General features: G+C 47.9%; 1 long non-coding RNA gene and 1 other non-coding gene across 2 annotated transcripts in view; both read right to left on the reverse strand.

The window, feature by feature from the left end:
* The window catches only part of LOC137651885 (uncharacterized), a 924,497-nt gene that overhangs the window by 762,534 nt on the left and 134,772 nt on the right, over window positions 1-27,191 (reverse strand). The window lies entirely within an intron of this gene.
* LOC137652599 (5S ribosomal RNA) lies at window positions 2,666-2,784 on the reverse strand. Its single transcript, XR_011046369.1, has one exon. It is a non-coding gene; the product is annotated as a 5S ribosomal RNA (ribosomal RNA).

Raw genomic sequence — 27,191 nt, forward strand, 5'->3', positions numbered from 1 at the left:
TAGGGCTTTCCTGCGGGTGTAGCAGTTCTAGCTGACAGAATCTCCGGATGCTATGCCCCAAGAGAGGGGTAGATGAAGAAAAGAAAAGGCCAATCATTACTTACTTATTCATTCTAGACTAACACCATAGCTTCTGCCCTTGAATGATTGCTAATAGTCCTGTGAGGAACTATGGCAGCTAGACCACTTTCTGTATAGCTACCATAGGTCAAATTAAAAACCCCTAAGGACCTGTGGCTCACATCTTGCAGATAGTGGACGATGAAGGGTTTGTCTTCTCCATAGCCCTACTTGATATACCTGCATTACAGAGAGGCCTTTCTTGAATGCCCGGAACGTACCTATGCCCCTGATATCGTGTGTTCTGATTAGTATGCTTTGCTGATGCAAAGGGGAAGGATGGATGGTCCGGTCACTGACTTGCATGATCTACAAGAAGATGCTGTTCCTTGTCACCCTCTTCTTGACCCTTCATGAGCTGACAAACAGAACTCTGATCTGTGGGCAAGCTCCTCCAGTTTGTTTGAGATAATAACTTAGCTCTCTCACGAGACACAAAAGCAGTTGCTAACAATGCAAAATTGTCTCTCAAAGACTCAAAATCGGGAAGGAACTGAACATAGGATCTGAAATCACTGGATTTTGAGTCGGCAAAGAACTCGGGGATGAACCTGAATGTAATCTGTCCCCATCCCCTTGAATGGGCGACGTTGTAGGCGAGACCATGCAACTCGCTTCCCATCTTAATGTAGGTTAAACAAAAATAAACTCCCTTCTTAAGGGAGGCTAAGTGAAAAGAAAGACCGTTTTCAACATGAGACCACAGTATGAAGCCCAGTTAAAGGCTCATAAGGTGCTTCTTTCAAAAAATGACAAATTCGGAGATAATTTGTATTTTTCCTAACCATACAAACCTTAGCTATTTACATTGGGTATTACTTTCGGCGTAGCTGAAATGACGAGCCATTAGATTTTAACGAGGGTTTCCTACACCGCGTTAGTTAGCAGGGGTAGGGGGAGGGGTAGTTTGGGTCATCTGATACAGAACGGAGACTCGAAATCTTGAAGGAGTCGAACCGAAGGTCCGGGACTCCAAGATTCTGAGTCTAGAAAACAACTCCGGAGCAAACCTGAATGTTGCCTTCCCCTATTCTCTTGAAAGGGCGGAGTCGTACGAGACCATGAAGATTGCTTACACACTGCCCGAGGCCAGAGTGAGCAGGAGTACCGTCCCCCAAGACGGAATACGATCAGAGGACTGACGTACTGGTTCGTGAGAAGATCTCTTAAGGGACTGAAGAGTTCGAACCATGCTCCATGGAGGAGGTCTCACTCCGACTGGGGGCAGGGACATTCGCAGCTTCGCATGAGCGAAGAAAGGTCCAGCGGGATGGAAAAAGTCTATTCCTTTCAGCCTGCAGGCCAGGGAAAGGCTGAGCGATAGGCTTCACTGCCGAGAGCGGAAAAGAGTTTCCTCCCGCTGGAGAAAAGGCCTCAAGGGAAGAAGTATCTCTCCCACGACACCAACCACAGGAGACTCTCCACTTCGCCTGGTAGACCCCTGCGGATGACTATCGCAGGTGACGCGACCTTCGCTCTGCGACTGTAGCGGGTTGTCTCTTCTGAGGGGGCGGCGTAGTGTCTCCAGGCGTGAAGCCGAAGCAATGCAACGGTTCGTGAAAGATGTTGTAGTGTGGTTGTTTGAGTAGCCTGTGTCGTGGAAGAAGCTCTCCCGGGAGTTCCGTCAGGGGAAGCAGAGGGTCCGGAAACCGTTCTGCGGATAGTCACAGCGGAGCTCTCAGGGCCATCGAAAGGTTGACAGACAACAATGGTGGGAAGACGCAAGCGTCGATGTTGTCCCACCGTCACCGGAAAGCATCTTGCCAAAGAGTCTTGGGGTCTGAGACTGGGGGGGAAGAACAGCGGAAGCTTGAAGTTCCAGGCTGTCGTGATCAGGTCCCCCAGGCCAGGACTTGCTGGTTACTATAGGCCAAAGACCCCCAGGTACTCTCTATCTGTGAGGCTCTGCTCAGATAGTCGGAGAGAACATTCCTCTGCCCGGAATGAGCGAGCCAATAGTGGTATTGAGAGGACCTCGGACCATCTCAGTATCTCTACTGCAAGATGCGAAAGTATGAAAATGCGCCTCCCTGCTGGTTGGAATACGCCAGTACCATGAAGTCGTCACGACGGAGCGACTCGGCAGGATCTGTAGGATCTGTAAAGGGGCCAGACTACGGCCCCTAAGCCTGCCTGAATGATGGGGAGGTACCCCTCAGGTCCTGACCATAGGCCTGAACCGGAACATCTCCCCCCCCCCCTTTTCTTTGACGAGTCCGAGAACAGCATCAAATGTGGGGAAAGGACGAGAATATCCACTCCCATGCAAGAGGTTCCATAGGTCAACCCATTGCCGGTCTAAACGTTCCGCTGGTCTCATAGGGACCAGAAAGTCCGGTTAATCGTTGCTTGGATACCACCAGAACTTGGGCGGCCTCACAAGGAACTTATCCTGAGGTGACCATTCAGAACTAAACGGGTCAATGAGGAAAAGAGACCCAGGAGACGTTCCAAGATAGGGCTGAAAGCTCTCCTTGACTGAGAACAGGTACTGCAATTCTCCTCAGCCTTGCCACAGTCAACTGAAGGGAAGGCTCGGAGAAGGAGTCAACAGCATCTGGTGTTCCCAGGCGGTCACCCATCCAAGTACTGACCAGACCCAACGTTGCTTAACTTCGCTGATCGGACGAGAAGCAGTGCTTTCAACGTGGTATGGCCGTTGACTCAATATCATGGTTAGATACTCCAGATGTTGAGGCAGAAGTAGAGAAGGCTCCTAGCAAATTACCATGATCCCTCACTCTTGATAAAGACCCGGAAGCTTGTCCCGGTGTCGGAGAAGGTCGAACCCAAGCCTATCGGAGTTGACCAGACCTCAAAAAAGCGAAGGAGGCGGGAGCCTGCTCCTGAGCGGCCATGAGGAAAGCAGGGAGAGTTCTCTGGGGAAAAACCTGCGATGCCGCGGCGGGATCGCCACACAACATCTTAAACAGGAACACCTGTAGTCTAGGCTGAATTCCAAGAGCTTCCTGGAAGATGGATGGAATGGAACCTGCAGCCTCATTACCAGTCTGATCGACTCTGCTGTTCCACGCTGGACGAAGTTTGTTCGACAAACTTGATCAGAGCTGAGAGGTCGACGACGGAACTCCCGTCTCAGATGCTTTCCCAGAAGAAAGGATCGACTGAAGAAGCCGGGGGGGGGGAGCCGTCGACGACCCTATGGAGGACCTTCTCCTAAGGCATGGATCCTTCTGCCCAATGGGCAAACCTCTTGCTGACCCCATGGCATAGAGGCTCAGTGACACTGGATTCGCTGACAGTGACGGAGAGATGGTAAGAGAGAGGCACGATATCCTTGGCTGATCACGGAGATCGTGCAGGAATGGGCATGAGGGAAGCTGTTTTCCGGGCGAGTAACCTTAGGCATTCCCCCCCACCGTGAGACCTGCAAGGGGAGTTGCCAATCCTACAGTTTGTGAACTCTGCCGCTACCTCTAGGATTATGCCTCCCCGGGAGAGCCTCCCGTGCTACCTGTCCCTGACAGGAGGGGACTGCTATTGTACACCTTGTCTTAGCTGCCGTAGCCGGTCCGATAACTTAGGCTGACGAGGCTGAATGAAGAGGCGTCGGAGGCCTGCAGGGTCTGGAAGAAAGCGCCTTGGAGGAGTGAAAAACGCAAGTCGACTTCCTCCGCACAACAGCTGTCCATGTCTCTGTCCTTGGGCTCAAACAAGCTCTTCCCAAGGATGGAAGAGTGTCTAAGCTTATCGACATCCACGGATGAGACACCCGAGAGGAAGCCCTCGGTCACTGCGTCTACAAGCTCCAACATCGAGTTTGCCCGCAAGTTCGAAACTTGGCGACAGAACGCCAAGGTGCTTGAGCCCGAGAGGAGGAAAGTACCCATGATCTTCCTGGAGCTTCCTTGTACAAAACCTCGGGTCCCAACCGAGGAGGGAATGGACCTGGTAAGCCCCTTCCACGAGATGGAGAAGAGGAAGGGCTAAACCAGTCACCCCTTGCCCAATGGAGAAATCTCGAACGGAAATCTCCCTGGCAAGACCCTTCCAGGGAATGACGAGGAGGAAGGGCTAACCCAGGTTCTGGAAAGAAGAATGTTGCTCAGACCTCCCTGAAGATTCTTCCTGCTCTTGCACGTGCCATGCTCTGCGTTTACGGGGTGAAGACCGTGTTCTGGAAATACGCGTTCCAGAAAACTCGCCAGGCTGGCCGTGTTGCGAAACCCCGACGGGAATCGCGGTCGCAATCGCCCTGGCGCTCGCGCGATGGTAAATCAATGGTTCGCGCGTGGCCGAACGTGGAAGCGCCCGTGCGCGGGCACGCAGGAGCGCAAAAGGAGGGCGAGCGTGGTAGGAAGGGCGAGAGCTGGTGGTCGGAATCCGATAGTTCACAGGCGAGCGATGACCCGTAGGCAAGCAATGGCTACTGCAGGAATCGAGCCGGCGCTAACGCGATAGAACACCGTCGGTTCGCGCGATGGAAAACCGTCGGTTCGTGCGATGGAAAACCGTCGGTTCGCGCAATGGAACACCGTCGGTTCGCGCGATGGAACACCGTCGGTTTGTGCGATGGAACACCGTCGGTTCGCGCGATGGTATACCGTTGGTTCGCGCGCGGGTGAACATCGAAGCGCATGCGCGTAGGCACACGGGCATGTGAGCGTGCGGTCGCGCGGGCACGTGAGCGCGCGGTCGCGCGGGCACGTGAGCGCGCGGTCGCGCGGGCACGTGAGCGCGCGGTCGCGCGGGCACGTGAGCGCGCGTTCGCGCGGGCATGTAAGCATGTGTTTGCGCGGGCACGTGAGCGTGTGGTCGCGCAGGTCACGTGGGCGCGCGGGCGAGCGCAGGCGGTCGGGAGACCGATGGCGCGTAGGCGGGCGATGGCGCATTGACGAGCGATGGCGCGTCTTGGCGAGCGATGGCCCGTAGGCGAGTGAAGGCGCGTTGGCAAGCGATGGTGCGTCGGCAAGCGATGGCACGTCGGCAAGCGATGGCACGTCGGCAAGCGTCGGCAAGCGATGGCGCGTTGGCAAGCAACGGCGCATTGGCGAGCGGTGGTGCATTAACAAAACACTAGCGCACAGGCGAAGAATCGCGCGGGCGCGTAGGAGATCGCTGACGCGTAAGAGACTAGGGATGGTTAGCGCGCATCGCGCTAATCAGAAGGCGCACAGGTGCATCAGGAAGGTGAGCGCTGATGCGAGCTGTCAATCAGGCGATCCTGGACGGTCAGGAAAAACCGTTGGCACCCATTGGTGCGTGGCAGGAAAGGGCGCGCAGATGTGCGCTGGTGATTGAAGAAAGCTGGCGCACAGAAGGACAGAAGTAAAGGTGAGCGCTGGCGAGCAGGAGGAAGATCTACGGCAAGACTCAGCTACCGGAGATCGTGGTCCACAGCAGGCGAGCGCTAGATCGCTACTGATGGTGTCCAGGGGACCTATAACGCGTGGAAGATCGATGGCGATCGTTGACGCGCAAGAGATCGCTGACGAGCAGGCGAACGTTGATGCGTCTGTGGTCGCTGGCGAGCTGGTGATCGCTGGCGAGCAGAAGGGCAACGCGTGGAATCCTGTGCGTACAGTAGCTTAAAAGCACGCGTAGGCGACCGCGAGCGTTGCTGCGCTGGAGCAGGCTGACAAGCCGGATCGCGAGGGCGAGGAGAAGAAGAGTCCTTTTCCAAGACCTGAACCGAAGTTCTAGGTCGCGCAGGCGAACGTGGGCGCGTATCAGGAACTGGAAGCGCAGGTGCGCTCTGACGGGCAGATCTAGAGCGCTCAGGAGACCGATGGCGCGCAGGGCGCACAACAGGAACAGCAAGATGTTCGGAGTCCTCAGGAGAGCGCTGGCGAGCAGTGGGGCGACAATCATCAGGAGAGCGCTGGTGAACAGGAGAGCGCTAGCGATCAGGAGAACGCTGACGAGCAGGAGAACGCTGACGAGCAGGAGAGCGCCTGGGCGCTAACACTGCAAAGGGCGCGCAGGGGAACCCTGAAGCGAAGGGAAGCACACCGTGGGAGGCAACCCTTTGCCCCGAAGGGACCATTGCCCGTCAGATGACGAGGTCAGACTGCTGTCCATCTGCACCAGGGGCGGAAGGTCAGGAAGGCGTTGGAGATCGATCCCCGGAGAGATCTAAGGAGGTAGGAGCTGCAGGCTGCATATGGAGAAGATTAAAAAAAGGCGCCTCTTAGCACCCTTATAGGGAGATGGGAGGCCCTTACGACGTAGCGGACGGTGAGCCTTACGGCGAAGGCGGCCAACAGCAACAACAGCAGAAGAGTCCTCCGAAGAGGAGTCTCTATGAGTGTACTCCCTCGCGAACGAAAGAGAAACACTTCATAGAAGAGACGGGTCAGCCAGTGACCTAAAAAAAAGCAATCCTCCGAAGAGGGGCTCCTGCAGTTGCCCAGCCCCTTGAGCGTAACTGCAGGTGCGACCGCTAAGCACCAAGAGCATAGTCGCACGAAATAAAGGCAAGAGGAGAACCCCCCGAAGGGGAAAAAACTCAAGCCTGGACAGGAAAACTTCCCTCGGAAGGAAAGTTACCCAAGCCTCCTGAGTGTTCTAAAATGAACTGGAGAGCTGTCAATCGTCACGGGAGTACTTCCAGGAGGAGGAGACTCGCCCCTGACGAAGATCTATAGGGGAGGCAGCAACAGCCGAATCCCCAGGCCTCAACAAGACAGCTCACTCCGTTGTCACATTACAGAAATGAACTAGATCGGTAACTGTGAAAAATAAAAACAAAAATCATTAGTTAACATTCATTCCCCCGGGGAAGACTCCGAAGAGGAATCCCGAGGGAAAAGAACACAAGAATTACACAACAGACACGTGCCCTCACAACCACTTACACTCACGCAAGGAGAGCTGTAACCAACACAGAATTATAACAATTATAATTATGTGTCTATGTAATTATGTAATTTAAAAATGAATGAACACTAAATAAAGAACGAAAACCCCGAAAGGAATCGTTCTACAAAAGCTGAAAAATCAACAAATACAATTAGATTCATAAACTAATTGAGACAAAACGTACGGCGTAGCAACCCCACCCACACGGGAAGGAAGCTACTCAGACGTAGAAAAAGGGAACGTAGTAAAGGGTGAACGACCTCAAAAAGAGAGAGAGAGAAAGACCGTAGTCAAACTCGAACACGACCCATGAAATTACACCGTGGTGGCCTAACTGCCGAGGGCTCCACGGAGATATCGTACACTACACACACAAGCACAAACTCTGAAAAGGAAACTTACTGATTTCTATACTCAAATATATACATAAACACGAAAAAATTTTTACATATATATTGAGTAAAAGAAAAGTAAGTGATTAAGTAAAGACAAAACAAATAATAGCTGGCAAGCGAGGATGAAAACAGAGACGTCTGTCCAATGTCCGAGCCAAAAGTGAAGTGAGACATTTCACCGGTGTGTGAGGGGGGAGGGGTAGCAAGCTACCCCTCCCCCTACCCCTGCTAACTAGCGTGGGGTAGGAAACCCTCATTAAAATCTAATGGCTCGTCATTTCAGCTACGCCGAAAGTAATACCCAATGTAAATAGCGTGGTTTGTATTTCGGTTACGGAACAAACAGACTTACAATACGTTCCATGAAGGTGGGTCTCACTTCCAAGTGAGGACAAGCCTGTTTGAAACTGTATGAGCATAGAGAGCTCCACCAACGAGGAAATATCTAACCCTTTCAGTCTAAAGACCTGGCTTAAGGCTGAGCGATAGCCTTTCACCACTGAGACAGAACAGTTTTTCCTCCTGGAGATAAAGTAAAAACTTGGCAATTAGGGGTCAAGTGAACATACCAAAATGGGATCCTTCTCTCTGGTCACGGTTTATTTTCCCTTTGCTTTCAAACACATTGAATAGTCTGGCCTATTCTTTACATATTCTCCTCTGTCCTCATACACCTGACAACACTGAGATTACCAAACAATTTTTCTTCACCCAAGGGGCTACCTACTGTACTGTAATTGTTGTGGCCACTTTCATCTTATTAAGGATAGAAGAAACTCTTAAACTATGGTAAGCAGCTCTTCTAGGAGGACACTCCAAAACCAAATCATTCTTCTCTAAGTCTTGGGTAGAGCCATAGCCTCTGTACCATGGTCTTCCACTGTCTTGGGTTGAGTTCTCTTGCTTGAGGGTACAATTGGGCACACTATTCTATATCATTTCTCTTCCGTTCCGGGGGTTAGAACCCTGTGATATCCGACAGTAATTCTCTTGTAATATCACTCGCAGAAATATCATACAGTAGGAAGCTGCCGAAGGGAACTTCCATCAGGACGACATGGCTCGAGCCCAAAAATAATAACAACAATAATAATAGAAGATCGCTCACTTTGCCTGGTAGACTACTGTCGAAGACCTCCTGAGGTATCCAGACATCTGTTTTGACACTGGTTGGAAAAAGACTCTCTCGGTGAGATGATGCTGGATAACCTCCAGGCGTGAAGACATATGAATCCCAGAGCGTAATGGTAAATCTGGGTATGGTGTTGGTGTAGCATGTTGTGAAGGAGGGCCTGGTCCATCAGAACCCTTGTCAGCAACAATAGAAGGTCTGGAAAACATTCTGCTTGCTGCCACAATGGGGCTATTATGGTCATAAACAGGTTGATTTACGATCTCACCATGCTGAGGAGTCTCCTCATTAGGCAGAACAGGAGGAAGGCACACATGTCTACATGATCCCACAGGTGCTGGAAAGCATCCTGCAATGACGCCTGTGGATCTGGTACTGGCGAGCATTACACTGGAAGCTCCTGGTTCACAGACTTGCTGGGTACGAACCTGGCCTACAGGGAGATTGCACCATTGCAGTATTTCTACGGCTAATTGGTAGATGTGCCAAGAAATAGTACCTCCTTGTTTGTTAGATAGGCCACTATGGTCGTGTTGTTGCTCTTCAACACTACCGAGTGACCTAAAAGGAGCTGTTAAAAAATGTTGAAAGAGCAATGAAAGATGCCCTCACCTCCAGGAAAGGTTTATAGGGCAATGCCAGTCTGACTCGAACCATAGCCCGGAGGCCATCTGCTGCAGCAGGTGAGCACCCCACCACTCTTTTGATGCGTCCATAAAGAGCATCTACTCTGGGATAGGAGAAAGATGATCTGCTGCGCTGAGAATATTTAAATGAGATCCACCAACTCTGGTCTTTTCTTTGCTCCAACCTCAATGGATGTATATTCTATGCGAATCCATGAACGAAGACCAGGTCTTCAGTGGCTCTTTAGTAACTGCATGTGAAGCCAATTGTTGGGCACTAGGCATACAGTACTTATGGTGAGGTTTATCCCAAAAACTGGAAAGCCACTTCTTTGAGTTTTGCGACTCTTTCCTGTGAGGGGAAGACTTTAACCCACCTTAGGGTGTTTATGCATGCCTAGATATACCAGGCTTTGTTTGAGCTCCAAGAACGACCTCTCTTACACATACTGTACCAGGTTTTGTTTGAGCTCCTAGAGTGACCTCTCTAAGCTCACCATGACCCAAAGATCGTGGCAAAACTTACGAAGCATGGCTCGATATTGGAGAAAGGTCTCCATCGAGTCTGCAGGACTAGAAATTTGTAGAGGTAACAGGGAACAAATGCCGTTGGAATGTACCCAGACTGAAACTAGAGTGAAAGCCTGAGGTTCTATTGACAGACCGAAACACAGCAATCAAAACTGGTAAATCTTTCCATGTAGCATAAATCTCAAGTAATTCTTTGATGACTGATCGATTGGGATCTGAAAGTAATGTACTCGTCTTTCAGGTACAACATGATCTCAAAGTCTTTCAGTTTAACAGCCTGTGTGACGTTTGCTGTGGAGACAGCAGTCTCTATCTTGAACAGAATCTGAAAAACAAACTCTTTCAAGGACGAGAGAGGTCTATCACTGGTCTCCAGCCTCCGAACGCTTCTCTACAAGAAAGAATCAGCTGAAGAAGACTGTGAACCCATCGATGACCTCCTGGAGAATGCCCATCGCAATCCCTCAGCGAAGGATGGAGATCTTGTTGGGGGACAAATTAGGAGATGTGGAGTGTTGGTGAATAGGACGACGTACCCTTTGCAGAGGACAGACCGTCCAAGGTTCGACCCCTATGGTATCACCACTGTTGCCACATGAGTTGCAGGCATCCTCCCATCAGTAATATAGCATAAGGAAGGCCCTCCCTAGCGCTGTCACCATCTGCGTCCACCACCTCTCCCCCCTAATTCTTTCTACTTCTTGCCCTGAAAAGCTGGTTTGAAAGGAATAAGCTTCTTAGTAGCATTCTGCTTTAAACGATTTTTCGAGGTCTTATGAGCTTGTCTCACCATAGAAGAAGCTCTAGGTAGTACAGGTGCCAAAGAGGCGGGTATGGATGTTACAGCCAGATAAAGAAGGGGGTCTTGGCTTGCCTTTCTTCACTATTCCATAACTACCACCCCCATCTTCAAGAGGAAATAAAGACAGAGATTTGGTCGATGTGTTACTAAGGATAGCCTCCCTCTTCGGTGTCTGTTTCTGGAACCTGTAGATGATGGCGTCACACCTCTTCAGAATTCAGTTGGGCCACTGGTTCATTGCATTGTGTGTCAAGAATTCCATTGTTCTCACACCTGACAGAGCAATATTCTTGAACACCCGTTGTTTCTCAAAATCAGGGAGATCTTCAGTTGTGGCTGTGAAGTCAACAGTCCTGGACCAAGGGTCCATTCATGAGGAAACCTTCATGGATGCCTAAAGAATTGGCTACGCTATCCTCTCTATAATCTGAGCTTCAGCAACTGGGAACATCACCATTTATATAGCTAACTTCTCCATAGTCAAATGCTGACACATGGTCGACACTGCCTGATCTAATGGTAGAGGAGATTAGGAATCATCTTGAATATTGTGTAATTCCTCTTTCTCTCAAAACGAGGAGGAAGTAACTTCGACAATTTGCTTGCCCCAAGGGAATACCGCCTCAAAGAAATCTGTGAGTCAACCTTGGCAACGGCAAACTTAGACCACGGTATCTCCTAATGTTGTCTATTGGTTCTCGGAGAGCAGGATACCATATCAATAACTGCATCTTTCCCTTGCGAAGGGGAGTAAGGGGCTTCCTCAAGTCCGTTAACCACATGAATGCAGGCGAGAACCTATTTAAATGCATATTCTGACTCGCCTCCCTCTGTGTTAAGAACCTTAGGGCTGACAGCTGGAGGGAGATCGCCGAGTGAATTGTCCGAATCGGTATCGAGCTATCATTTGCATTGACCATAATGGAATAAGACATGGGAGGGACTAAGCTGGACTAAGCTGACCTGTGCTGACTCAGTGGGCATAGCAGCCGTAACCCACTTCTAAAGACTTGGATCTTCCAATGGTTTGGAGGCCCAATGCCTAGTCAAGATCTTTGCAACCTTCCACTCATGGAGCTGAGAAAGAGGCAAGAATGCTTGCTCTGAAACCACGGCTGGTTTCTCTGGGACTGGCACCAGAATAGGAGGTGCCTCCAATGTGGAGGAATGCACAACTTTAATAAGCGAGATCCTATAGGAGTCAACGAAAGGGACCTCCCTCAATGTTCATCCCCTATAGGTCCTGGGATGTTGAGTGTCGCCGGGTAGGGAGTGCAGGTCAACGCTGTCCGTGACCATGATTGTTGGGAACAATTCCCTACTTTTCCCACCTTGGATCAGTGCCAGATGGCTTGGCCTGGAACTTTAGAGCTTCTTGGTGGCATTGCCACCTAAAACCTAGAAGAATGTCTCTCTGGTACCGAGATCAGATCCGGGGGGAATTGCTGTCAGAAAAGGCACTGGACTCCTAGCAACTGTGAGAGCTGAGTGAGAAGGCACAGCTGTAGCAGGCACTGCGGGGATTGGCACTGACGAGTTGGCTGTTGAGCTGAGGATGTTCACAGCATGACGGAACCTCGGATCAGAGGGGCTGAGGATCGCTGTGGTGAACAGCTACCCTTCTAGGAAAGGTCATAATGAAGTCTAATAGATCCTTGGGGAGCAGGGATGATGGCAGTCATTGCTCTTAGGATCTCCTTCGGGAGAGCATCACAAGAAAGTCCTGGTGCTGCTGATTTGCCAATGGCCTGCACTTGAACTGTGGTGCGAACCTGTTGGGAAGGAGCCATGGGCATGCCAAACTGGTTCACATGCGGCTCCCACCACTAGTTTGTAAACGGGTGACCAAGCTAAAAGGGGTTATGTAGCTATTTGTAAGCAATCACGTGACAGATCGCTGCTCGCTATTTGTGCACAAGTGACAGGTGCACAAGAATGTGATTCGCGAGCTACCTGGTGGGGTAGGTAGCGCTCTCACGCACAGGTGAGCGAGACACAGTAGGTTGGATAGTGGGAGCACACAGGTGTTGGGCAACGCTCCCAACATACCTAGCAAGCTCTGAATAGTGTTGCAAGTTACCACAGGTAACTGGGCCCACTGAAGACCATGAGTCTCGTGAGATCCTAGCTGAAGTAGCGTGTTGGGTTGTAGAATGATCGTGAGGATTGTCTGTGAGATCCTGAGAGCTCAGCTCCATAGAGCTAAGGGGTGAAGGTAACGCATCACGCTGTTACTTCACAGCTACCTGGGGAGATAAACTCCTAGGTGAGGGCAGACTTTCGTGCTTGCAAGGGGGTTCGCCAAACCCCAAAGGGCTGGTAAGCTCAGAAGGGGGATGAAGACCTATATCTTTCTCCCACTAACCCCAGAGGGAGAGCATGCTAGGCGGAACTCTGGCAAGAACCACCCTGTAGATCCTCAGGTATGAGAAGATCCTCGGGGAACTAAGGTTCAAGGGGGCACGAGACTGAGCAGGAGGGAATCCCGCCTGTCTGTTCTTACGAGGGAAGTGCTGAAGCCAGCCCCTGGTAGGATAGGAAGTCCTCTCCTGCTGTGCATCCCTGGCCAAAACCTGCAGTTGACAGTGTAAAGGGTGAACCGGAAAATTCGAAAGGCTAGCCACAGTAGACACAAGGCGTATTAAGACAAGGTCTCCCCCAAAGAGGAGGAAGAAGCAGCCAGAGGCAAGTTGACTGAGAGTCAAACGCCCATTGCTCTTACTCGCTAGTTCCCTGGAGGAGATTGATAAAACACAGTCAGAGAGGTTACCAGGAGTAAGAGAAAGAACTCGGGACTTCTTCGACCTCGAGGAAGACCCTGAAGGCAAAGAATCCCTCCAAGACTTCTTTCTCCTCCTGTCATACTACTCTCACTGGAACGGCCACTCCCTACACTAGGCAAGGGGAATCCTTCGTACAGAAGTGTTACGGACCAATTCTTAAATACTTAAAAGTTTATTACCGCCAGATTCAGGCACATGATATATTTAATTTATTGTCCTTTTATCACTTTATATATATATATAACTTGAGCTTTAATAATAATGATCTTCAGCAGAAACATTAGAGTGGAATAATAACACATACAAAAACATTTTAAATAATTATTAACAAAAGAAAAACCCATAAACGTATAAACGAAGTACAGTAATGAAAAACGTTACAAAACAATCCAACTGAAAGTTACAATAGTTAATGAAATTCTGAAAGTTATAGTTTCTTAAACGGAGGTGAGGCAAGTATTATATAATTAATAATACTGATCCAAATGATCAGGGGGACACCCCACGGGATCATCTGCAAGAGGGACAAATCACATGGTTGCTACCAACAGTCAACAACAGGGTTAACTTCCTCGTTGAGGAGAATCCTCATGAACTACATCGTCCGGGAATATATAACGTGCAAGTTCATTGAAGCATTCAGCTTCCACAAAGCGCGCTTTCACCATAAATTCGCTACCTTCGTAGCCAACAATGCACGATTCCCAGGACGATCACCGAAGTGTATAGCCAAAATCACACTCGCAACGCACAACTATTAGAACGTCCACTCTCATTTACTGCAGAGTTCCATGTCCCGCCTGAAGCAAACCTCACGCCTCCAACGTCACCTGCTGTAAGAGTGATATTGACATATAATTAGGGAATTATGGTATTTGAAGAATATGTAATACAGTAACCCAAAGCAGTAGTTTTGGAAAGAACTATTTCCTACAAACTATTACGGGATCGTAACAAGGAGTGTCCTCTGCACAAAAGTCAACGATGGTGAGGGTTTGTGTTCTCCCTTGACAGGGCTAACTTGTATGTCATGCACCACAAAGAACATTCATACCACAATTTGCACCAAAAAAAAAAAAAAAAAAAAAAAAAAAAAAAAAAAAAAAAAAAAAAAAAAAAAAAAAAAGTAAATACTAGGCAATCAGTTAGGAATGTGGAATGAGATGTCTGTCTTCAACCACTGATGAAATCAAAGTGAAGAAGGTATGAGTAAATGGGGGGTTACTTCACCTCCCTAATACTGGTCACGGTTTACACCTTGTTAAAAGTTTTATAGCCTATGCTAACTAGCGCTAATTTCTTCTCCTAATGTAAAGAAATCCAGGTTTGTATTCTGAATAGGAACAAATATATTATTTACAGATCCTATTGAAATTAACAGATGCTCAACTCCCTTTTGCTACAGCCGAGAATGAGGAGATGATTTTCTCTGATGACTTCAATGCCCATCATCCCTTCTTACAATCTCCCTCTAACACATATTCCAAAGGTATTCATCTCAATTCTCATCCAAAAGATTTCACCATAGTAAAACTCTTATTATTATTATTACCATTACCATCCAAGTTACAACACTTGTTGAAAAAGTGGGATGCTAGAAGCCCAAGGGCTCCAACAGAGAAAATACTGTAGCTCAGAGAGGAAAGGAAATAAGGAAACAGATAGAATAGCATTCCCGAGTGTACATTCAAGAAAGAAAACTCTAACCCAAGACACTGGAGGACCATGATACAGAGGCTAAGGCACTACCCAAGACTAGAGAACAATGCTTTGATTTTGGAGTACAGTATTCCTTTCCCAGAGGAGCTGCTTACCATGGCTAAGGTCTCTCTTCTACCTTTACCAAATGGAAAGTAGTCCACTCACCAAGCTGGAGGATGACTAAATCTAACATTTGCTTCTAAGACACTCCTAAGAGATTCACCTTAAACCTACATCCTGTTTTGCACCATTTTTTTTTCTGTCAAACTGACAAAACTACCTCCTCCTCCTCCTCCTCCTCCTCCTCCTCCTCCTCCTCCTCCACCTCCTCCTCCTCCACCTCCTCAGAGATGAAATCCAGATCTTACAATGACCACTTAGGCAAAGTATATATTGAAGATTCACTCAATGTACCTGGCATGACAAATTCATAGATTTGTATTTTCCCTAACTATACAAACCTTAGCTATTTAATAGGGGTATTACTTTCGGCGTAGATGAAATGACGAGCCATTAATTTCTAAAGAGGGTTAACTACCCACACCGCTAGTTAGCGGGGTAGGGGAGGGTAGCTTGCTACCCCCCCCCCCCCTCACACACCTGTGCTTGAGCTCACTTTGCATGGAGGTAGGACTTTAAGGGGGATAGGGGTGGTGGGCAAGTTTGGTTAAATAGCTAAGGTTTGTATAGTTAGGAAAAATACATATTATCTATGAATTTGTCATTTGTTCCATAACTGGAATACAAACCACACTATTTAATACGGGTGACTCACCCATTAGGAAGGGTGGATGTCCCAGCCAATCTGGCTTTTTGCTTTGCCCGGGATTCCTTATTTGAGTGTGTAAGCACTCAAGAAATAAGGAGTCCCTGCACCTCGCTAAAACCTTGCGGCCTACGCAAGCTGTGTGTGAAGGTATGAAGAAGTGTGACTCATCCTAGAAAGTTGTTCTGAAGTTCTTAGAGGGAAACTTGTAGACTAGGACTTTCCCAAAACCACCTCGTCAGGGTATGGGGACGTAACAGTATTAATATTAATACTAGGAACATAAGGGAGCATGGTTTACCTGCAGTGGTTTGAGGTCAGCTATGCAGAGAACCCAGGATGCTGCTTTCCCCAAGAGAGGGGATGATTAAGAAAAGAATAAGTGCCAGTCAAACCTTTTCATTCATGCAGACTAAAACCGGGTAACAATGCCCTCAACTTTCAGCTACTTGTCCAATAAGGAGCATGAGGTTTTAAACCAGCTGTTGTGCAGCCACCACAGGACCGATAGAGAATGTATCAAGTCTCCTGTGGGTCACGTCTTGCAGGTAGTGGGATGTGAAAGTTGTTTGCCGTTTCCACACACCAGCTTGAAGAACCTGCATCACTGAAAAATTTCTTTTGAGGGCCAGGGACGTATCTATGCCCCTGACATCATGTGCTCAATAGTGCTGGCACACAAGGATGGGCTGCGGCTGTTCTTTTGAGGTACAGCCTCAAGCTCCTTACTGGGCATAGTAAGAGATGGTCTGGGTCGTCTGTTACAGTACGGAGACTAGAAATCTGGAAGGAGTCGAATCGAGGATCCGCTACTCCTGGATTCCGATTCTTAGCAATAAACTCAAGAGATGAAGCTGAACGTTACCTCCCCCATCCCCTTGAATGGGTGATGTCATACGAGAGACCATGAAGTTTGCTGCCTCACTTGGCCGAGGCCAAAGCTAGCAGGAACACCATTTTCCAGGTTAGGTGGCGATCTGATGCCTGACGTAATGGTTCATAGGGAGGTCTCTTAAGAGACCTGAGAACTCGAACCACGTTCCATGGGGGAGGTCTCACTTCCGACGGAGGGCAGGTAAGTTCATAACTCCGTATGAGTAGAGAAAGTTCTAGCGATGAGGAAATGTCCATTTTTTTGAGCCTGAAGGCGAGGCTCAAGGCTGAGCGATAGCCTTTCACTCCTGAGACTGAAAGGCGCATTTCTTCACGCAAATACACGAGGAACTCCGCTATTGTTGGAATAGTGGCAGCAAGTGGAAATATATCCCTTCCACGACACCAGCCACAGAAGACTTTCCACTTTGCCTGGTAGATTGCTGCTGAAGACTTTAGCAGGTGTCCAGACATCCTGATCACAACTTGTTGCGAGAATCATCTCTCAGAGAGGAGATGCTGGATAGTCTCCAGGCGTGAAGCCGTAGTGAACCTACGGCTTTGTGGAAGATGTTGGCATGTGGTTGTTAGAGTAGATTGTCTTGTAGAGGCAGTTCTTTTAGTGGCTCCGTTAGAAGTTGCAGAAGGTCTGGGAACCATTCTGCATGATGCCATAGAAGAGCTATGAGGGTCATTGAAAGATTGACCGATGTTCTGGTCTTGTTGAGTACCCTCCTCATCAGACAGAACGGGGGAAAGGCGTAAACATCGATGTTGTCCCACCGTTGTTGGAAAGCATCTTGCCAGAGAGCCTTTGGGTCCGGGACTGGGGAACAGTACAGCGGGAACCTGAAGTTCAGGGCCGTTGTGAAAAGGTCCACAGTCGGAGAACCCCACAAAGTCAGGACTTTGTTGGCTACTAGATGATCCAAAGACCACTCGGTACTCACTATCTGAGATGCTCTGCTCAGGTTGTCGGCGAGCACATTCCTTTTGCCAGGAATGAAGCATGCCGATAGTGGTATCGAGTGGATTTCGACCCATCGTAGCATCTCTATTACTAGATGGGATAGTTGCTGCGAAAAAGTACCTCCTTGTTTGTTGATGTAGGCCACTAATGTGGTGTTGTCGCTCATCACCACCACTGTTGAAGGGCTGGAAAGACGGCCTTCATCTCTAGGAGATTTATGTGGAGGTACTTTTCTGACTCTGACCAGAGGCCTGAGGTCGTGTGGTGCAGCACGTGGGCCCCCACCCTTTTTTTGAAGCATCTGAAAACGGCATCAAATCTGGGGGGAAGACGAGAAGATCCACTCCTTTTCGAAGGTTTTCGTTTGCCACCCACCACTGGAGATCCGTCAGTTTCCCAGGTCCCATGGGGATCTGGATGTCTGGGGAGTCGTACGCTTGATTCCACCGGGACTTGAGTCGCCACTGGAGGGATCTCATCCTGAGGCGACCATTGGGAACTAGACGGGCCAGCGATGAAAGGTGACCGAGGAGACGTAACCACGATTGGGCTGGAATTTCTTCTCGTCTGAGAAAAGGTCTTGCGACCTTCCTCAGCCTTGCTATCCTGTTGTCTGATGGGAAGGCTTTGTGGAAAGTGGTGTCTATAATCACGACTAAGTATACCAGTCTTTGAGTGAGATGCAGTGAAGACTTCTCAAGATTTACCATGATCCCCAGATCTTGGCAAGGTCTCAGAAGTTTGTCTCGGTCTTGAAGAAGGGTTGATACCGAGTCTGCTAGGATTAACCAGTCGTCCAGATAATGGAGGGGACGGATGCCAATCGTGTGTGCCCAAGATGATACTAGGGTGAACACTCTGGTGAAGACTTGTGGTGCTATGGAAAGATCTTGAACTGGTACATTCTGTTGTCTAGGCTGAATCTTAAGTACTTCCTTGAAGACGGATGGACTGGGATCTGGAAATACGCGTCCTTTAGGTCCAGTGTGCACATGAAGTCTTGCGGTCTTACTGCTAGTCTGACCGTGTCCGCCGTCCCCATGCTGAACGGAGTTTGTTTCACAAACTTGTTCAGGGCTGAGAGGTCAATGACTGGTCTCCAACCTCCAGACGCCTTCTTTACACGAAAGAGTCAACTAAAGAAGCCTGGGGATCCGTCGAGGACCTCTTGGAGAACGCCCTTCCTCAACAGGGTCTGGACTTCTGCCCAAAGGGCTTGCCCCCTTGCCAATCATATGGCAAGGGAGTTCAATGACACTGGATTCGTCGTCAGGGGAGGTAGTGATGTTATGAACAGGACACGATATCCTAGACTGATCACGGAGATTGTCCAGGAATCGGCCCCGAGTTGCCTCCACCTGTTTGAGCAACTTTGAAGGCATCCCCCAACTGGTGGAAATGCAGGGGGACTGCCTATCTTAGCGTTTGTGGCCTCGGCTGCTCCCTCTAGGATTCTTGGCTCCCCTGGAGGACCTTTTGCCTTTCCTTTTTTTGACAGGAAAGGGCTTAGTCACCAAGGTTTTCGCTGCTATTATCGTCGTAGTGGTCTTGACTGGACGGGACTGCTGTGGTGCTGGAGGCTTATAGGGCTAGGATGTTAAATCCCTATGAAGGGGGGTCTTGATGAGACTTCCTCCACCTATCAGCAGCATGTTACACATCCTTAGGCTTGAACAGGACGGATCCTTCTAGGGAGGAATGTCTGAGCCTACTGATCTCCGCACTAGGGACCTTCTGATGGAATCTCTCAGCTACTGCATCCCGACGTTTCAGGATGGTATTTGCCCACAAGTTCGAGACTTGGTGGGCCAGAAACTCGATCCTGTGAGTACCTGAGAGAAGGAAGGTTTCCATAGCCTTCCTGGTACCTTCCTTGGAGAAGTCCTTGGAACGTATCAGGATACCTAAGGTCCCCAACCAAATATCGAGCCACGAAGTGGCTTGCATAGCACACTTCGCAACTTTCTCCTGGTTGAGGATCTCGGCTGCAGAGAATTTGACCTGCCGGTTGGAGAGTCTCTCAAGAGGGACTCCCCTGGTTAGCTCTTCCAGCAAGTGGTGAAGAGGAAGAACTAAACAAGGCTCCTCTAGAATCTCGAAGTACCTCCTCTGCTGTACGCGAGGAGGTGGGAGGAGCTTGTTGGTGGTACCTGAACGGTTGGAGGAGGACATCTCGGAGAGCTGTTGTGAGATCTTGTCCCTGGTACTCTTAACCCCCTGAGACCAGGGCAGGGCTGCACTGGTCTTAAGAGGGTTTTTGAGTACCAATGCCCTCTCGAGGAGGGATCTCTGGGTCGGAAAACCCGTTGAGAGTCCTCATTAGAGTCAGAACTTGCCAAAACACATGTTCTGACTCTTGCGGGTCTCCTCCTGCTGTAGGACTTGCAGCGAAGTCTCCTTCTATCCCCGAAGGCTCTTCTTGGGGAGTGTTGCGGACATTCCCTGAGTGGCTAGTTGGCTCCACCCTAGTCCTAGTAGAGGACTTAGGCAATGTTTTGGAGTCTTTAGATTCCTTCCTGGGAAGGATATAAGACTCCAACATTGACAAGGGTGGCATGTTCCTTCCAATCCCGGACTGAGTAGACCCTTCGGTGCGAAGAGAGGTTTCCTCCATTGGTGCGATGGGGGAAAGTCTCTCCCCTCTGGAAGCTCGTTCTCCAACATTGCATTTACGCCTCGAACTGAACTAGCTGCCACTGCAAAAGCAAGTAAACATGACAAATTTGGAAATAATTTGCAATTTTGATAACCATACGAACCTTGAGCTCTTAATATATGAGAATATTAATTCGGCGAACCTGATCTAGGCATAAGACTTTTAACGAGGTAAACACCCCAGTCGCTAATTAGCTGGGGAGGTAGACCAACCACCCCGCTCTCACAATCACCGGTGATATGACGTCACTTTTGATTGCAGGCAAGACTTACATGGAGATAGGTGTTAGCAGGCTAGTATAAATAAAGAGCTCAAGATTTCTATGCTTAGGAACAATACAAATTGCTTCCAAAGTTGTCCTTTGCTCTGACACCTCCTACAAGCCTTTCCCTCTTTGTATGAGAGACTCACCATTAGGTGGGTGAAAATCCTAACAAACTGGCTAGTAACCTGACCGGGGTGTGACTCTGTGCTTAACATGAGCTTACTAAAGGCACCCTCTCGCCTTGTTAACTCTAGCGTGTGAACGAGACCTAATAGCCTGGGCAATTGGTATGTGTGAGAGAACTAAGCATTGTGACTTTAACAGTTAAGGATTCTTGGAGTGACAAACACTGCATTTACTTAACCTAGACATTGCCCGACTCCCCTTCTCAGGGAGGATGGGGACATAAATATATATCAGGTTACACAGGGTATATAGTTATTACCTATAGACGGAGGCAGCAGCTTTGCAGATTCTCACACGTGCTGTTCCCTAAGAGAGGGGAATATGAAGGAAGAAGATACCAGTCACTCTATCATTCATCCCAGACTAATCCCAAGTAACGTCTGACCTTAACAGACTGCTACTTGTTCCATAAAGGAGCTGGAGTATCAAACCACATGTTGTGCAGCCACCACAGGATCTATGGAGAAGGTAACCAAGTTCCTATAAGTTAAATCTTGCAGGTAGTGGGATGTGAAGGTCGTTTGATGCTTCTAAACACCCGCCTGAAGAACCCGCACCAAAGAGTACTTCTGCTTTAATGCTAGGGATGTAATGATGCCCCCAACACCATGAGCTCTAGGTCCACAACCTTGAAGAGGAGAGAGTGGATTCAAGGCCTGGTTAATAAACTGCCGAATCCAAAAAGAAATGGTATTCTTGGTGACTTTCCTCTTGACTTACCCATACTCACCAACAATATAACCAATTTGAAAGCAATTTTTTTTTCCTGATGATACAAACCTTGACCTCTTTATTAGGGACATATTTTTGGCGAAGCTGGAAGATTAGCTATAGTAGGTTGACCAAGGCACCAGCCACCCGCTGAGATAATAACACCAGAGAATTATTGGGTCCTTTGACTGCCCAGACAGCACTACTGTATGTCGGACCCCTTTCTCTAGTTACGGCTCATTTCATCTTAGCCAACACATACACAGAATAGTCTGGCATATTCTTTACACATTCTCCTCTTTCCTCATACACTTAACAACACTGAAATTATCAAACAATTCTTCTTCTCTCAAGAGGTTAACTACTTCGAGTGTGTAACTCAAGCTTGTGAGCACGAACGCAATCGCGAGCATCTCACTCACGATCACATGAATGTTCTCAAGGACGTCTCGCTCATGTCCATGAGCGTGTAACTCACGTCAATGTAAATGTCCTCAAGGGTTGTAGAGACTGGTGTCACAATCATGATCACGAGTGTCTAGCTCATGATCGTGAGCGTCCTCAAGGGTGGTGTAGAGACTAGTGTCACAATTGTGGTCATGTGTGTAACTCACGATTGCGAGCGTCTCACTCATAATCACGAGTGTCTAGCTCGTGATCGTGAGCGTCCTCAAGGGTTGAATAAAGACTAGGGTCGCAATAGTGGTCACGAGTGTGTCATTCATGATTGTGAGTGTGAGCGCTAACGTGAGCGTCTTTCTCGCAATCATGAGCGTCTAACTTGTGATAGTGACCACAAGATGCTCGCAGAGCTCACGACCATGAGTGTTTAACTCATGCTCTTGAGTGTAAGCGCGAACATGCTCAAGGGTTGTGTAGTCTCTCCCTCGGAAGGGGAACTTCTTACACCTGGAGGCAAACCTTCGAGCAGCACTCTGTTTCCATTCAATGAGCTCTACCTCAAGAGAAGGTTAACATAAAGTGTTTCTTGAGAAAGAGTCAATGCTTATTTTTGAGTTCTCTCCAAAGGGATTTCCCGAACGGGAATCCTACCAAAGTAATCCCCTGAAGGAGAAACCGAACAAGTATCGGTCTTCAAGAAGTAGAAAACCGAGATCGCGATAACCTACGATCTCTGTGACGATCTCATGATCGTAGCAAACTTTGTGGCGATACTCATGATCTTGAGCGGGAGATGAGTGTCCGTGAGTGTGCCGGATTCAAGGCATAAACCTGGCCACCTTGAAGCGGATCCCTCTGATTCTGCCAACGGCGAAAAAACTTCGGGAACCGAAGAAGCCATGTTGGTGATACACAAGCAAGAACCCAAAGAGCGCAAGGCACTGAGTTTGCGCTAGTGTATTATCCCCTTCGTCGAAGATGGGTGTATTCTTAGATTCTCAGAAGGAAAAAACCGTAATTCCATCAACTCTTCAGGGTCTAACTAAGTAGTGCAGGCCCAAGAGCGAGCAAAAACTATTTATGCAGTCTAGGAGAGAGTGCTCTATTGAGCAGCTCTCTCTCGCGAAGTGGCTACTGAATTAGAAGCCTAGAAAGGAGCAAGCATATAGTGATCACTAATATCTGAACAGTGAATGTCAGGCAGCAAAATGGCACGCAAGCGAAATGACGAGCTAACATAATGTAGGACAACGAACGGCTAACTGTTGAACATAAAAAAACAGCAAACGGTGCTATTGATTAGCAACGAGGGATCATCTATTCGTTGAAAAATAGCGATTGGCAGCGTACAAATCGGAGATCTGGAAAATCCCAGACCTACAGAATTGGTCGTGATCGTTTCGCTTGAGACTGTGATCATGATCATAAGTGCCTCGTTCTAGGTCTTGAAACGCCTGGTACAAGCTCGTGAGAGTCCTGTTAATCAGTGTGAGCGTCTCCCACATGAGCGTCTCCCACATGAGCGCCTCGCACGAGAGCGTGAGCATCTTGCATGAGTGAGAGCGTGAGCATCTTGCATGAGTGAGAGCGTGAGTATCTTGCATGAGAGCGAGAGCGTGAGCATCTTGCATGAGAGCGAGAGCATCTTGCTCGTGAGCATGAGTGCCTCGCACGAGAGCTTTTTACTCATGAGCGCGAGCACCTCGCACAAGAGCATGAGCATCTCGCATGTGTGTGTGTGAGCGTCTTGCCCGAGAGTGTGAGCGTCACACATAACAGTGCGAGCGTCATGCATAAGAGCACGAGCGTCACGCATAAGAGCACGAGCGTCACGCATAAGAGCACGAGCGTCACGCATAAGAGCGCAAGCGTCCTGCACGAGTCTCGCACAAAAGCGTGAGCATCTCGCTCGGGAGCGTCTCGCACGAAAGCATAAAAGTTTCACAGGAAAGCACGAGTATCCCGCTAGTGAGCGTGACCTTCTAGTTCAGGATAGATGCTCGCGATCATGAGCGTCTGGCTCGCAATCGTAAGCATCGAGAGCTTGTGCGTGTCTAAATCGTGATCGTAAGCATCTAGCTCATGAGAGTGTAGCTCGTGATCGTAAGCATCTAGCTCATGAGAGTGTAGCTCGTGATCGTAAGCATCTAGCTCATGAGAGTGTAGCTCGTGATCGTGAGAATGTACAACTCACACTTGTGAGAGTGAGCGACATTCGCGATCACATGAACGTCCTCAAGGGTTGTAGAGACTGGCGTCACAGATGAGTGTGTAACTCGCAATCGTGAGTGCAAGCTCGCTCGCAATCACGAGTGTCTAGCTCATGACAGTGATTGTCCTCAATGGTTAAGTAAAGACTAGTGTCGCAATCGATCGTGAGCCTTTAACTCACGATCTTGAGCGTGAGCCCAAACGTGAGCGTCTCGCTCGCAATCACAAGAGTCTAACTCGTGATAATGACCACAAGATGGTTGTGGAGCTCGCGACCGTGAGTGTTTAACTTATGATCTAGAGAGTGAGCGCAAACGTGCTCAAGGGTGTGTAAAGACTCTCCCTCGGAAGGGGAATTTCTTACACCTGGAGGCAAACCTCCAACCAGTATTCTGTTTCCCTTCAACGAGCTCTATCTCAAATGAATGTTAACATAAAGTGTTTCTTGAGAAAAAGCCAATGCTTATTTTTGAGTTCTCCCCAAAGGGATATCCCAAACGGAAACCCCGCCAGAGTAATACCCCGAAGAACAAACCAAACAGGTGTTGGTCTTCAAGAAGAACGTCAAGACCGCGATAACCTACGATCTCATGATCATAAAGATCTCTGCGACGATTGATCGTTACAAACGAGGCCCTTATGGGTGTCTAACATTTTGACCAACCATGAAGACGAGGTGATGAGTCTCGCCCTGCGATCATTGTACAGAATAAATTCTGATCTCATCATTGGAGACCATTGAATTGTCACAAACGACATCCTGACTGACCAGGGAGATGAGGTGAGAAGTCTCACCCCTGCGATCATAGAACAGAATAAATTCTGATCTCATTATTGGCTTGTCGCGAATGACATACTGACCAACCAGGAAGAGGAGGTGATGAGTCTTGCGCTGCGATCGTTGTACAGAATAAATTCTGATCTCATCATTGGAGATCGTTGAATTGTCGCAAACGACATCCTGACTGACCAGGAAGACGAGGAGATGAGTCTCATCCCTGCGATCATTGAATGGAATAAATTCAGATCTCATTACTGGATTGTCACGAACATCTTGACTGACCAGGAAGATGGGGTGATGGGTCTTGCCCCTGCGATCCTTAAAGAGAAAATAGTCCGTTGATCCGGCGATTAACGAGCAAGCCGTGGGTTAACAATCGTCCGTGGTCTCGCAATCCTCAACAGGCGGAAGTTGCATATGTGGGCTGAAATAATGCCTGTAGGGAGAGAGAGAAAAATTGAGGATCGTTGGGAGACGACGATATCAGCAGAAGGCGAGAAGACTCGTCGTCAGCAGAAGTCGACGGAAGGGCGAACGGGAAGTAAATCTCATAGACAGCTAAGACATTAACCGCAGCTACAGCCACTGACTTTGGACCCCAATGTCATCATAAAGCGCTAAAGAAAAAACAAACAGAATTAGAAATTCCTCCCCTCCTAGGGAGAGGAAAAAACCCAACCCATATATGGGAGAGGTTGCCCCAAGAAGAGTAGTCAGCGCAGAGGAATCCTTCCAATAACTCGCGGGACAAACATCGACATCTGAAAAGTGCCACATTACTCTGTAATGGAGCGTCAGATAAAAACAGAGTCAGATCTGTAAAGAAAAGAATAACCGTAAAGCAATAGTGGTAAATGGCTAGCTTTAAAGGGAGGGAGAGGAGACGTCCGCTCCCCACCAGCCAAAAACAAAGAGTGAAGTGGTTCATTGAACCATAAGTAGATGAAGGTGGCTGGGTAGCCCCCAGCCAACCCTTACCTTCCCACTATTAGTGGTTAGGTAGGGTTTCCACCTCGCATTTTAAATCTAATGGTTGCCTTCCAGCTCTGCCGAAAGTAATATTCAAATAAATAACGGAAGGTTTGTTAGCATGAGAGCAAATACACACATGGGTATTGTATCAATGAATACATACAAACGGTATTGGAGGGTCAAGTCTTGTAGAATACTTGAATATCGTGAGTAAAACGAAATACGTACACATGAGTATTGCATCAACAAATACAGTATATTGGTAGGCAGTAGGTTGGCCAGGGCACCAACCAACGGTTGTGATACTACCGCTAGAGTTACTGTGTCCTTTGATTGGCCAGACAGTATTACATTGTATCCCTCCATATGGTTGTGGCTCATTTTTTCTTTGTCTACACATACACCGAATAGTCTGGCCTATTCTTTCCACATTCTCCTCTGTCCTCATACACCTGACAACACTGAGATTACCTAACAATCCTTTTTCGTTCAAGGGGTTATTCATGCAATATAATTGTTCAGTAGCTACTCTCCTCATGGTAAGGGTAGAAGATACTCATTAGCTGCGGCAAGCGGCTCTTCTAGGAGAGGGACACAACAAAATCAAACCATTGTTCTCTAGTCTTGGATAGTGCCATGGCTTTCCACTGTCTTTGGGTAGAGTTCTCTTGCTTGAGAGTACACTTGAGTACACTATTCTATTTTATTTCTTTTCCTCTTGTTATTTTGAAGTTTTTATAGTTTGTATAAACAGTAATAGATTTATTTCAATGTTGTTCTTATTCTTAAACTTCTCTTGTAGTATATTTCTTTATTTCCTTTCCTCACTAAGCTATTTCCGCTGTTGGTGACCTTGGACTTACAGCATCCTGCTTTTCCAACTAGGGTTGTGGCTTAGCAAGTACAGTTATAGGCTAATAATAATAATAATAATAATAATAATAATAATAATATGGTACTAAAAGGATTAAGTCTTGTAGAGTACTTGAATGTCGAGGGTAAAAATGAGGTAGGTTTATAAGAAAGCGACTCATCCTATTGATCGAAATAAAGGGGGGAGTGGTTTATGCGCAGAAGTTATGATCTGATTAACACGCATGTATGTACGAACGAACAAGAGCGAATACAACAGTTTCATAAAATGTCAACAAACAAATGAAAAATATACCAGTAGTAGAGAACATAAATAATTCGAGAACTTTTCCATGGATTTATTATGCATCCAAGAAAATAATGTATAGAGAAGAAAGGGTTTGTTTTACCTTTATTTACCGTTTTCACAGTATATTTTCCCCACCCAAAACTATGGATTCCCAGTGGGTGAACCCTATTATCGGCGGGTACATACATATACATACCTATGTATATATATATATATATATATATATATATATATATATATATATATATATATATATATATATACATATATACATATATACATATATACATATATATATATATACATATATACATATATATATAT

Source organism: Palaemon carinicauda, chromosome 13 (genome assembly GCF_036898095.1).
Source record: "Palaemon carinicauda isolate YSFRI2023 chromosome 13, ASM3689809v2, whole genome shotgun sequence".
Classification (NCBI taxonomy): domain Eukaryota; kingdom Metazoa; phylum Arthropoda; class Malacostraca; order Decapoda; family Palaemonidae; genus Palaemon; species Palaemon carinicauda.